The 12880-nt window shown below is 39.8% G+C and overlaps 1 protein-coding gene across 1 annotated transcript in view; it reads right to left on the reverse strand.

The window, feature by feature from the left end:
- Positions 1-12880, reverse strand: part of AKAP6 (A-kinase anchoring protein 6) — a 629015-nt gene that overhangs the window by 273533 nt on the left and 342602 nt on the right. The window lies entirely within an intron of this gene.

Genomic DNA, 12880 nt, shown 5'->3' on the forward strand with positions numbered 1-12880 from the left:
GGAACCAGATTATAATAGAAAACAAGCACACTTTAACTATTCAAGCTGTTCTTTCACCCAATTCGCTTAACATTGCTATGATTAATGTTCGTTCGTTGCGCAGTAAGCATCACCTGTTAAAAGACCTAATAACAGAACATGCTTTAGATATTCTATGTATTACAGAGACATGGCTCTCAGAGGGAGATGAGGCTTATCTCTCCTATGCTACTCCTCAAGGTTACAACTACAAATTTAACCATCGTGTAGGAAAAAAAGGTGGAGGATTAGCAATAATTTTTAAATCATGTTTATCTGCTATAGTTGAATTACCACAAACCAACAATATAATTGAATCGATACAAGTCAAAATTAACACGAGGCCAAAAATAGATTTATTATTATTATATATCCCTCTGCCAATTAATCAGTCAGTGTTAACTAATCTGTTATCCATAATTTCCGATTTCTCGACCACTTCACAAATTCCACTTCTATTAGGTGACTTTAATGTTCACTTTGACGATATCTCTAATCCAATTACATCAGATTTGTTAACACATATTAATGATCTCAGTTTAATAATTTTAAACTCGGGCCCAACTTACACCTATGGTCATACACTGGACGCGATCCTTGTTCCCACTAGATTAAGTTCTAATTTTTCTCAACCAATTTCAAGCCAAGTCCCATGGTCTGATCACTTCTTGATTCAAACCAAAGTTTCACTACCATCTTTAACGTCTACTGTTACAGCCCCGAAAATTATTAAAGTAAGAGATTTTCAACACATAGATCATGCACAAATTCCATCAGCATTTAAAATTGATTTAGAAAAATTTAGTACTGAATCTCTGGCAAAACAAATTCCCATGTGGAACAAGGCCTGTAAATCTTTAATAGACGAAATAGCTCCATTAGTAACAAGGAAAATTTCTTCAAAAAAATTAAGAAACCCTTGGTTTAACGCTTCTCTTGGTTTACTCAAACAACAACTGCGTTCATTGGAACGCAAATGGCGTTCAAATCCTACCCAGGAAAACCTAAACAATTATAAAAACTACTCACATCATTATCGACAATCTATTAATAGCACTAAGAAAAAATTTTACACTAAAAAAATTTCTCAGACTAATAATTCATCTACTTTGTTCAGAATTCTCAAACAATTAACAGTTTTCAAAAATGATAAAATAAGCTCAACTGACGAATCTCCAACAGCTCAAGCATTAGCAAATTATTTTCAAGAAAAAATTACTTCAATTAGATCAAAAATCATTGCTAAAACAACTAATGTTTCTAATTTAACTAATCTTACTAACGTTAATAACTTATCTTATCTTGCTGAAATTGATAATTCAACAACTAAGTCTCAGAAATTTCACACTACTCTATCTAATTTTATCCTTCCATCATTAAAAACTATTGAAAATATATTACACTGTATCAACATAAAAGGCTCAAAAATAGAACCTATTCCTCCTTTTTTTTTCAAACAACATTTTACAGTCTTCGGTCCATACATTCTCTCAATTATTCATAACTGTTTGTCTTCTGCTAATATTCCATCAGACTGGAAACATTCCATAATAACCCCAATCATTAAGGATCCAAAAAACAAGATAGACAATTGCTCCAACTATCGCCCAATTGCTAATTTACCATTTTTATCAAAAATAACGGAAAAAATTGTCTTTCAACAACTGGCAGATTTCATCGAAAAAACGCACACTCTTCACCCCAACCAAACAGGGTTTCGTACAAATCATTCTACAGAATATTCGCTACTCGGTCTCACAACATCTATAAACTACTATTTGGATCATCACAAATCCGTTTTATTAATTTCTTTAGATCTTGCTGCAGCATTCGATACCATTGATCATCATCTCTTACTGGAACGTCTTTTTTCTATCGGAGTAGTAGATCAAGCTCTTGAGTGGTTTCGTTCTTACTTTTCTGATAGAACTTCATCAGTACATTATAAGAATTTAGAATCTAAATCCTATCATTCAAAATTTGGCATACCACAAGGCTCTATTTTATCTCCCTTACTATTTAATATCTATTTAGCCCCGCTTTTGACTCTCTGTCAATCAATAGGATTTACGGTGTACGCTTATGCTGACGACTTACAATTACTGCACCCCGTTAATCCGAATAATCAAACCGAGATTCAGGCAATTAACCAAAAATTAAGTAAAGTCCACGAATGGTTAAACACAAACAAACTTTCTTTAAACATTCTAAAAACAAATACTCTTCTGTTCGTCGGAAAAGAGGGAGATCAATTAATAACTCCAGTCATGATTGAAAATATTCCTCTTCCGTTAATCTCAACTTCAAAAATATTAGGTGTTTTAATTGACAATAAGCTAACATTCCGTCCTCAAATAAGTGCAATAGTAAAAAGTTGTTATTATAAATTGAGAATGATAAGATCACTGGCTCCTCTTTTAGATACTAATTCCCTTAACATTTTGATTCATTCACTAGTAATTTCAAAAATGGATTATTGTAACTCTCTACTAAACGGTATCTATCACAAAGATTTAAAACGCTTGCAGCTTGTTCAAAATACGGCCATTAAAATAATCTCGGGAGCAAAAAAATATGATCATGCTCCAAAAGGCCCACTGGTTACCAGTTTCACACAGGGTAACTTACAAAATCGCTCTTTTGGCATTTAAAACAATGCAGACCAACTCACCAGCTTTCATAGATAGACTTCTGATCCCATACGACCCCCCAAGAACTCTAAGATCCATCTCTCAATATAACCTTCATATTCCCTCTTTAAAAATCATTGGTACACGTCGCACCACTACGTTTTCTGTTACAGCCCCTACAATCTGGAACACTCTGCCTTTGTATATAAAAATGGAAAAAAACTTAAAAACTTTTAAAAGCAATTTAAAGTGCTTTCTTTTTAACGACGCTTTTAATTGAACCACTTCTCCTCAACTATTAATTTTTTACTGTTCCCCTGGTCCTAAGTGTTTTTCCCTTAAATGTTCCTCACTTTTCTATTACAAGTGTATTTCTTCCCACTTATCCTTATGTTTCTATGGCAAATAGGTCAACATTTACCCAGTTTGTACGGTCTGTATTCCTGTAGTTTACTATAGGAAAGTATGTTTAATCGTCATTTTTGTGAAATGTTAATACTTTTTACTCTGTACAACGCTTTGAAGTATCGAAAAGGCGTTTAATCAAAAATTGAATAAACTATAAACTATAAACTATAAGAAGAGGGGGGTGATCGTGACAAGATGCTTCTACAACGGGAACAACAATGGATATCTAAACTCAATACATTAGAACCTCATGGCTTAAATAATCAGAAAGAATGGCATGCATTTTTTTAATATCCTATATTTGTCAGTTGATTTACTTATTAGAGGCTTTATAAAAAAATTTTTAAAAAAAATTGGGTTCAATGTTAATAACAGTTGGGTTTTTTTTACCCTTTACATCATGGTTCTTTTAGTGGTGATTTTTCAATGTTCGCCACTTTATTTAATACATAAAGTTATTTAGTTCTTTCTTGACGTCAGTAGAAAGCTGAGTCATGATTGGCCAATTTCTCTCGGCGTCCTGTTTAAGTTCAGGTGCCATTTTGTTAACATTATGAGAGCTTGGCGTTCACAACTTAATAACAGGCAAATTTGTGCTTTCTGACTCTGTTCTCTGTTAGTATTGAATTAAAAGTAATGAGAGTCAATATTTATCTAGTTAGCAATAGATATTATGCTTTTTTAAAATCTTTTTCTCTTTTATTTTCTAAAGATTTCTGAGCAATTTTTCTTATTACTGGCAAGGAACATGCTTTAGCACTTCCCCTGAAGAAGCCCGTTGGTGTGAAATGGATTTGGCCTCCGTTGGGTTTAAAAAGATAAGTGCTTTTATTTAATTCAGTCATAATGCTAGATATTTGATGGTTGCCTGCTCTTTATTTAAATTCGAGAGAAATTGATATTTGACATACAAATTATTGATAAATGATTAAAAATAAAATAAATTATTGAGAATAAAAATTTAACAGAGGTTTTGACCTGTGATGATACCCTGACCCCTAATTGGTGTCCTTCTATTGACTAGACTCCAGGGATTATTTGAGGTCTTTTTTCCTTTGTTTTAAAGAAATTCTATGCATTATTTAAACAATCAATAGTGTTCTATGCTATTTATGTTAATCTGAGGATTCAATAGTAGGGGTGAAATTTTGGAACTCATTGACAGGTCAGTAACAGCGGGATCTGGACAGGCCCTGCTGTCCGCCTAAATACTCAACCCACCACCTTCCATCATCACCCTCCCCCCCCTTAACTTTACCAAAAAACATGCTACAGTCTTCTGGTTGGTAAAATTAGCAGCAGCTCAGTTTATTAACCATAACATAAAACATATCTTAACTTCATTAACATTATTAACATCATATAAAGAGCTCCTCCCGAGCTACCAAATGAATTGGTTTTATTCCCTCGACCAAGCCACCACAGCAAGGGTCAGAGGGATGGCATGTCCCTCATGACCCCTTTTTCGGGTCACCTGACCCACCGGGCATGGTTCCCCGCAGTCCCAATGCTCATCACCTGATGAGCCCCATGACCCAGTAGCTCGGCAGATCCCCCCCCCCTACCAACATCTGTCACCACACAACGGGCAGGCGTATGGGAAAAGCTGCCCTGAAGGACCTCAGAAGGAGCTGTGTCCTCCAGAGTCCCAACTTTAAGACCTCGCCACCATGCCCCTCGCCCAATCATTTTAAAATTTCCCTACCTGACAGGCCCCTCACCCAATCCTTCCTTGCTTACTTCTTCCCCCCTACCTCCACTAATCTACCCACCTCCAACCGATGGGCGACACGGGGGCTCTACCAGCCCCGTGTTACGTTCCACCCATCGACCCGGGGGTCTTGGGCTCCCATTTATGATTATGTAAACCCAAGGATACTTGTAAGAAACTTTTAAAGTCACAGTTATATGTCAATGTGTTTGTGTGAACTAAAATACAGTAAGTGTATTTGTGATACTTTTAAAAACTCATAAAGATTTAGTTATAGGACAAGGCATTTATGTGAACAAAATGAGTACGTTCGTAGTGGAGGATGTAGGAGAGTCTATGGCTCTATGTTATATTATTATTATTTATTTTATATGTGGTTTTGTAAACTGCCTGGACTTTAGGTGGTATATAAATTTGTTAAATAAATAATAAATAAAATGTTCCAATGTGTTTTTTGGGACCACTAGTGGCAGGTGGTGTACCAAGGGGGAGCGGGGGGGGGGGGGGAACGGTCTGCCTCGGGTGCATCGCTCCAAGGGGGTGCATAGCCGGCCGGATCCGGAACCTCTCGTGCTGCTCCAAACGATACCTCAGCGCAGCTGCCATACTTAGAGAAGATTCAGCAGTCGCGCTGAAGGGAACGAAGGTCCCGCAATGACTGCGCTGTCTACTGCCTCTGTTCCGGAAGAGATAAGTGACATCAGGGGGGGGGGATCGGCAGCAGCAGTCATCGCGGGATCTTGCCGCAACTAACTGCGTCTGCCGGCCCAGCTCCTTCCGACGTCATATACCTCTTCCATCCGGAGCAGAAGCAGTCATCGCAGGACCTTTGGGATGGAGAAAGAAAGGAGCATAGTAGGGTGGTGAAAGGAGGTCAGGGTGGCATGGAAGGGTGTGGAGGGTGAGAAAGGGAGTCAGGGTGGTATGGAATCATGCTGAAGGGTGACAAAGGGGGAGCAGGGTGGTATGGAATCATGGCAAAGGGTGACAAAGGGGGCAGGGTGGTATGGAATCATGGTGAAGGGTGACAAAGGGGGTCAGGGTGATATGGAATCATGGTAAAGGGTGACAAAGGGGGGTCAGGGTGGTATGGAATCCTGGTGAAGGGTAACAAAGGGGGGTCAGAGTGGTATGGAAGGGTGTGGAGAGTGACAAGGGGGGTCAGGGTGGTATGGAATCATGGTGAAGGGTGACAAAGGGGGGTCAGGGTGGTATCGAAACATGGTGAAGAGTGAGACAGGGAGTCAGGGTGGTATGGAATCATGGTGAAGGGTGACAAAGGGGGGTCAGGGTGGTATGGAATCATGGTGAAAGGTGACAAAGGGGGGTCAGGGTGGTATGGAATCATGGTGAAAGGTGACAAAGGGGGGTCAGGGTGGTATGGAATCATGGTGAAGGTTGACAAAGGGGGGTCAAGGTGGTATGGAAGCGTGGTTGGAGGGAGAAAAGGGGGCAGATGCTGATGGAATTGCAGGGAAAGAGACATAAGGGGGAAGGATACTGCATGGAATTGGTTTGGAGGGAGAGAAAGGGGGCAGATGCTGATGGAAGTGGGGGTAAGGTAGAGGAGAGAGTGAAATGCCAGACCATGTGGGTGTGGGAGAGGGAAGAGAAGAAGAGGAGAGGAGAGATGACAAACCATTGGAGGAGGGAAGGGAGGAAGATGGATGCCAGACTAATGGGAGTGAAGGGAAAAATGGAAGGGGGATGCATATAGTTTCTAGAATGGGAATAGAAAGAGAGAAGATGCCATATAGAAGGGGCAGAGAGAGGGTAGACAGTGGATGAAAGGAAGAGAGTGACAAAAAGATGAGGAAAGCAGAAACCAGAGAAGACAAGGTAGAAAAAAAATTATATTTATTTATTTATTGCTTTAGGTGAGATGCATCGCTGTTTCTGTGATGTTGCAATTTATGCAGCTTCTTGGTGCTTCAGTTTAACCTTTGTCTATGTATTTTTATTCTATCTCCCCATTTACAAAATTGTAGAGTTTTGTTTAGCGTTGGCATCTGAGCTGTTACCACCGTGGCTAAAAACCACACAACAGTTTACATACTAGGCAAAGGTGTTTTCTGTGTTCTGTGTGTTCGAAAAGACATGGTTTTCTGTTAGGATTGACTGTGTAGGATTGATCTGTACTAGTGTGGCTTATTTAGTTTTTCAATGGGTTTATTAATGTACTGCTCACTGCAGTATGTAAGATGCTGTCTTTTCCTAGATATTCATGTGTGACGTGTGGATTGTTACTAAAAATCATGTTTTTCATACAGATGGGGGGGTGTCAAAAAATGATGGGCTAGGTATGCCACTGCTAGTGGCAGAAGTACTGTGAAGTGGAGTGGGAAGTAGAGAATGACACGGGGACAAAATTTTTCTCATCCTCGTGGGAACTCATTTTCCCATCATGTCCCAGCAGGGGACTGCATTTCTCGCCATCAGTTTTGACTGATCTCCTTCACATCCTATACTGACAGTCCTGCCTCCTCGATGCCACCTCTCCCTCCCCCTCTCACGTTTGTGCTGAGAGCCAACGCATGTGCGGACCATCTACAGGAAAATAAGATGGTCCGTGAATGCGTCCTGATCGCTCTGCAGCGATCTGTTCAGTGACTGTGGGGCGTACCTCCGATTGCATTAATTTGCATGAGGAGGCTTGCTGAATCGATTGCCCAAGAAGACTTGTAAATGGATCGGCCACGGATCGCCCAGCAAAGGTAGGCTTTGTGAATCTAGCCCTAAGCAGATTCCTCTGGGGGAAGAGGAGGTGGGCCTCACCCTTCCTCTGCTACACCTTAGGCTAACCAAAGGAAGCAGCCCTGACAGTTCTCTTCCACAAGAGATGATGGCAACATTCATTTTGCTTACCTCTTTGCTTTCCGCCGGGGATAACTCCTCAACACCACTCACAGTTCTATTCTACACTTCCACTGCTGACTTCTCTTCAGGCTTTGACGCTCTTCAGGCTTTGACGCCCCATCTCTCATGTCTTTACTTGCTGCTGCCATGCCAGTTCAAGTGCTGGGGACTGTACCAGCAACACCTGCTGTCCTAGCTGCAGATACTTCCTCATTTAGTAGTTAGAATTGTATTTATTGCCAAAACCCCAGATATTCAGTTCTGGTATTTATTTAGCTGGCAGCAGTTAGCATTTTAAAAAAACCCCACTGACTGCTGTCAGCTGAAAACTGACCCTACAGACCTCGATTACTAACCTAACATTTCACATTTAAGCTCTATTTGATATGCAGCTAAATCACAGTCCAGTATATATATCTAAGTGGCAACTAAAAGTGTGGGGATGGGGTGAGGAAAACAAAGTATGCAGTACAAACATAGGGTCTAAGTTACAATGATAATTCTAATACATAATACACCATTCTTAAAAATATAAATTGAATAAAACAAATTAAGTAGGTAAGCAATACATATAAATAAACCAAGACATAACACATCATTAGAAACTGCAGTCCGATATATGATATAAGCCAGTGGTTCTTAAACCTGTCCTGGGGGATCCCCAGCCAGCTGGGTTTTTAAGATATCCCTAATGAATATGCATGAGGCAGATTTGCATATAATAGAGGTAACATACATGCAAATCTGCCTCATGCATATTCATTAGGGATTTCTTGAAAACCCAACTGGCTGGGGGTCCCCCAGGACAGGTTTAAGAATCACTGATGTAAGATAGTCTGGGAACAGCAGATTGGAAAAGTTGGTGTTTAGAGCTGTATTAAATTTCTTATGTGAAGTCTCTAAATGAATGTCTAGGGAGCGAAACTGGTTTGTGGTTACTACACTAATGGCCAGATTCTCTAAAATTGCTGGCAAAATCCATCGGGTCACTGTAGTGCTAGCAAATTGTCCGATTTCAAAATGGCAATCGATGGTGAAACAATTTTGAATACAAATGAGTTTTACAGCGATCCGCCATAATCCATCTGATCAGTCGCTGGAAAAGCAATTGACACATGTGTAGAGCTGGCAGGGAAAGCCGTGAAGCAGCCTTCTGCCAATCAGCTGTTTGGGGCAGGAAGACTTTCTTTTTTTCATAATGGGCACAGATGTGTATGTGTTACATACGCACAATATCTGACCCCATTTAAAAAAAAAATTCATGCTGGCTTCTTCTCTGACGATGGCCCCCTCCCGATGACAGCCCCCGAACAAAAAAACAAATTGACATGCTACCCGGACACCTCCCCCCTCCCACACACACACCCTGACCTCCCCTGAATATCGGCAGGAGGTATGCCCATTCCCTCCTGTCTCGGCAACCACCTGGATCCGCCCGACCCCTCCTGTGAATATTAGCAGGAGGGATGTCTACTTCCTCCAGCTTTGGCAGCTACCTGAACCTCCACCCCAACACACACACACATACACACTCCCACTTGTGAAGTTCATCAGGAGGGAATCCCACTCCCTCCTGCCTCAAGGCTGACTGTCAGAGTCACTGCTAGGTTTTATTCAAAACGAAGAAAAGGGGGCGGAGAGGGAAAGAAAGGGAAAGGAAAGGGAGAGAGCAAGAAAAGCGGAGGCCTGGAGAGATTTCAGTGCTGGCAGAAGCCGTATTTTATGCCTCTAACACATATGTGCATTATATGAGTGTTTTTATTTTACATAGGCATGCAATTTGTGTGCATTATCCCCCCAATTCTATAAAAAACGCAAACATTGCATGCACAAATTTGGTTAAGTACCCAATTTGTGCATGCAATTTAATTGAATGAGTCAATTAGTGCCAATAATTGGGATCTCAATGAACAAAAGCTAATTGGTTTTAATTAAAGTTTGTATGTGTAAATTTTACATGCATATTCAAAAAGAGGGTGCAAAAATGGGAGGGTCAATGGGCAGATTAGAGCATTCCTCCAAATTACGTGCATAGTTATAGAATAAGGGGTTATCCGCACTTAATTTAGGCACAAGGATTTGCACCATGTTTCCATTGGTGTAAATGGCCATGCCTAAAGTTAGGTGTGGTTTTCGGCACTATGCGCTATTTTATAAACTCCTGTACCTTTGAGCTCTGTTTATAGGTATGGACAAGTTCCTGGAGGAAAAGTCCATTGTCTGCTATTGAAACAGAGACGGGGGAAGCCACAGTTTGCCTTGGTATCAGCAGCATGGAATGTTACTACTATTTGGGTTTTTGTCAGATACTTGTGACCTGAATTGGCCACCATGAGGACGGAATACTGTTCTAGATGGGCCATTGTTCTGACCCAAAAAGGCTATTTTTATGTTATTTTTGCCACTGATTTTTTTAAGCACCATATATAGAATCTAGTCCTATATGAATGGGTGCACTATAAGCTTAAAAATTTGTACATTAATAATCCCCAAGTAAATATCTTCATTCTAATTATAAAGATAAAAAATGCATATACAATACTGCCAACTGCACCATCCTGAGTGCATCCACATGCATTTAGAATTGGAACATAGTTGTTATTACCGTGAAACTGAGGCATACAATTAGATATTGATTATTTTAAACCTTTAGATCTGCAGCACTGAAAAAGGTCAATGAGGGATGGCTTTTTTCTAACTGGTAAACTTATAACCTTTAGCAACATTTGAAACACTTCCTATTGGCAGAGCATCATGGATATTTGTGTTCTCTTCAGGAGCTGAGGACGTGTGCAGAGAGTTCAAACTGGAAACACCAGCTTTGCAAAAATAAATAAATAAACATCTTTTTGAATAACGTATTTAATCCAAATTGGCTCTTGGATTTATTATTTAATCATTGCCCGGAAGGTCAGTCAGAAAGGCACATCCTTTCCTCAAATGAAACGCTGTGCTTCCTTTTTCATTTTCATCCTTGGAATTTATCTGGTCAACACTCATGATCACAAGAAGTCCCTGCACTAATAATATGACTGTCTGCCTCTGTAACATGAGCGTTTATCTATCTATACATGAACTATAGGCAATCCCGAGTTACAGATGCCCGACTTAAGTATGACTCATACTTATCTGATAATTCAGAATTTCATGGTTCAAAAGTCTTAATTTTTCCTGATGTATCGAAATGGACCCAAGATAGACGAAATAAATTTCTAACCTATCGCCAGTCAATTTTGAGTATGGGAGCAACTTTTCAGTTACGTTTTCCCTGTAAATGCTGTATTACCTATCAGAACACTAGATATATATTTTATGAACCTGATCAGTTGAACTTTTTTCTTGAGGGTAAGGCGGCTGGTAAAGCTCCAGTTCCCTCCATGGAACTTCTCAACCAACCAGGATGATAATTTAATTTAATCCAACTGTATGATCTCCTAATATGAATGAACCTTTCTTGGAAACCAACTTCCCTTGGAGGTGAAGGATTTTCTCTCCTTAGCTTGTGGACTGTCAACTTTGTTAATTTTGTGGAATTTATAATTCATATGTTTTGTTTCCTTTTTAATTGTTTATTTCCATTATATTGTTGTTTAACAATTTGAAAAATTTATAAACAAATAAAAAAAAAAAGTATGACTCATACTTAAGAACGGGGTTGCAGCTTCATTTGACTTCACTGAGCAGCAATTCCAATGGCATAGGCTCCTGCAGCAGATTCATAGCCACATTAAGAACGGTGTGTGGTTGTGTATGCTGTACCTTAAGAGGGAATACTGGTAGGGACAGTTGGCCCTTTTGTCAGCTGGGAGCACAGGTGAGCAGCAAGAATCTTAAAATTTACAAGTTCCAAGTTACGTACAAATCTGACTTAAGAACAGCTTTAAAAATGTAATTTGTTCTTAACCCGGGGACTGCCTGTAGTCTGAGAAATGATAGTGACCACCGCGGGAATGCGGATGCTGACTGCACCGATTCCAGAAGAGACAGCATGTGAAGAAAATATTTTATTTATTTATTCGATTTTGTAGCCCGTCCTCTCAAAGGAGTTCAGGAATGGGTTACAAATCAGGTACTCGAGCATGTTCCCTGTTTGTCCCGGCAGGCTCACAGTCTATCTAATTCACCCGGGTGTAGTGGAGGATTAAGGGCTGGATTCTGCAACCGGCACCGGTATCGGCTAGCACCTCCAAAGTCGATGCCGGTCGCGTGTCAAATCACGTACCGACGCCGGTTGCAGAATCGTGGCCAAGTGTAAAATAGATGCCGGAAATGCAAGCCAGAGTTTTACTGGCATACATTTCCGTCGCTTACCCCCACGTGAGAATCGCGTCCACAGAGGCTTTTACTTTGACCATAGCAGAAATATCCAAAATTATTATTCAGACTTTTTTTTTAGTCCTTGGGGAAAAAAGTGGCAGTTTTATGTTTGTAGAATAAAAAGATTCCCTGAAGATCAGTGCTTCAACGCCAACCCCTTTCGGCACGGTGCTTTTTTATAATCCTCTAATTGTTCATTTTTGATAGGGTGCACACTAGTGGCGTGTTCCTTTGAAAGATAGCATAGCTGGTTTTAAGAAAGGTTTGGACAATTTCCTGGAGGAAAAGTCCGTAGCCTGTTATTGAGATAGACACGGGAAGCCACTGCTTGCCCTGGATCGGTAGCATGGAATGTTGCTACTCTTTTGGGTTTTTGCCAGGTTCTAGTGACCATGAGGACAGACTACTGCACCAGATGGACCATTGGTCTGACCCAGTAAGGCTATTCTTTTTTTTTTTTTTTAATTGTGCTTTTGAATACTTTACAATATCCAATATTTCCAAAAGAAAAAAGGAAACAAATTCATACAAAGCAATACATAATCAAATCATACATACATAATTCCTTTCAAGCCCACATCAATGGGGAGAACCTGTTACTATTTCTAATCAAATAAATTTAAGAAAACTAAAGGACAATAATTCTCGGTTTGTACTAACCTACCTTGAATCATTCCTTACTATGGGATATTAAATAAATTACTCCTCTTATTCTCAGCTAGATGAAACAAAATCATTTCTATTCTCTCGCAACTAGAAATTGTTGTAATTGAATAGGATCCCAAAAAGCATATTCAATATCTTGTAACTTAATTAAACATTTACAAGGAAATTTCAGGTAAAAAGATGCCTCCAGAGCCAGAACTCTATCCTTCAATTTCAGAAATTCTTTCCTTCTCAATTGAGTGGTTCTGGAGACATCCGGAAAAATCCTAACAAG

The sequence above is a fragment of the Geotrypetes seraphini genome, chromosome 7, assembly GCF_902459505.1.
Source record: "Geotrypetes seraphini chromosome 7, aGeoSer1.1, whole genome shotgun sequence".
NCBI lineage: Eukaryota > Metazoa > Chordata > Amphibia > Gymnophiona > Dermophiidae > Geotrypetes > Geotrypetes seraphini.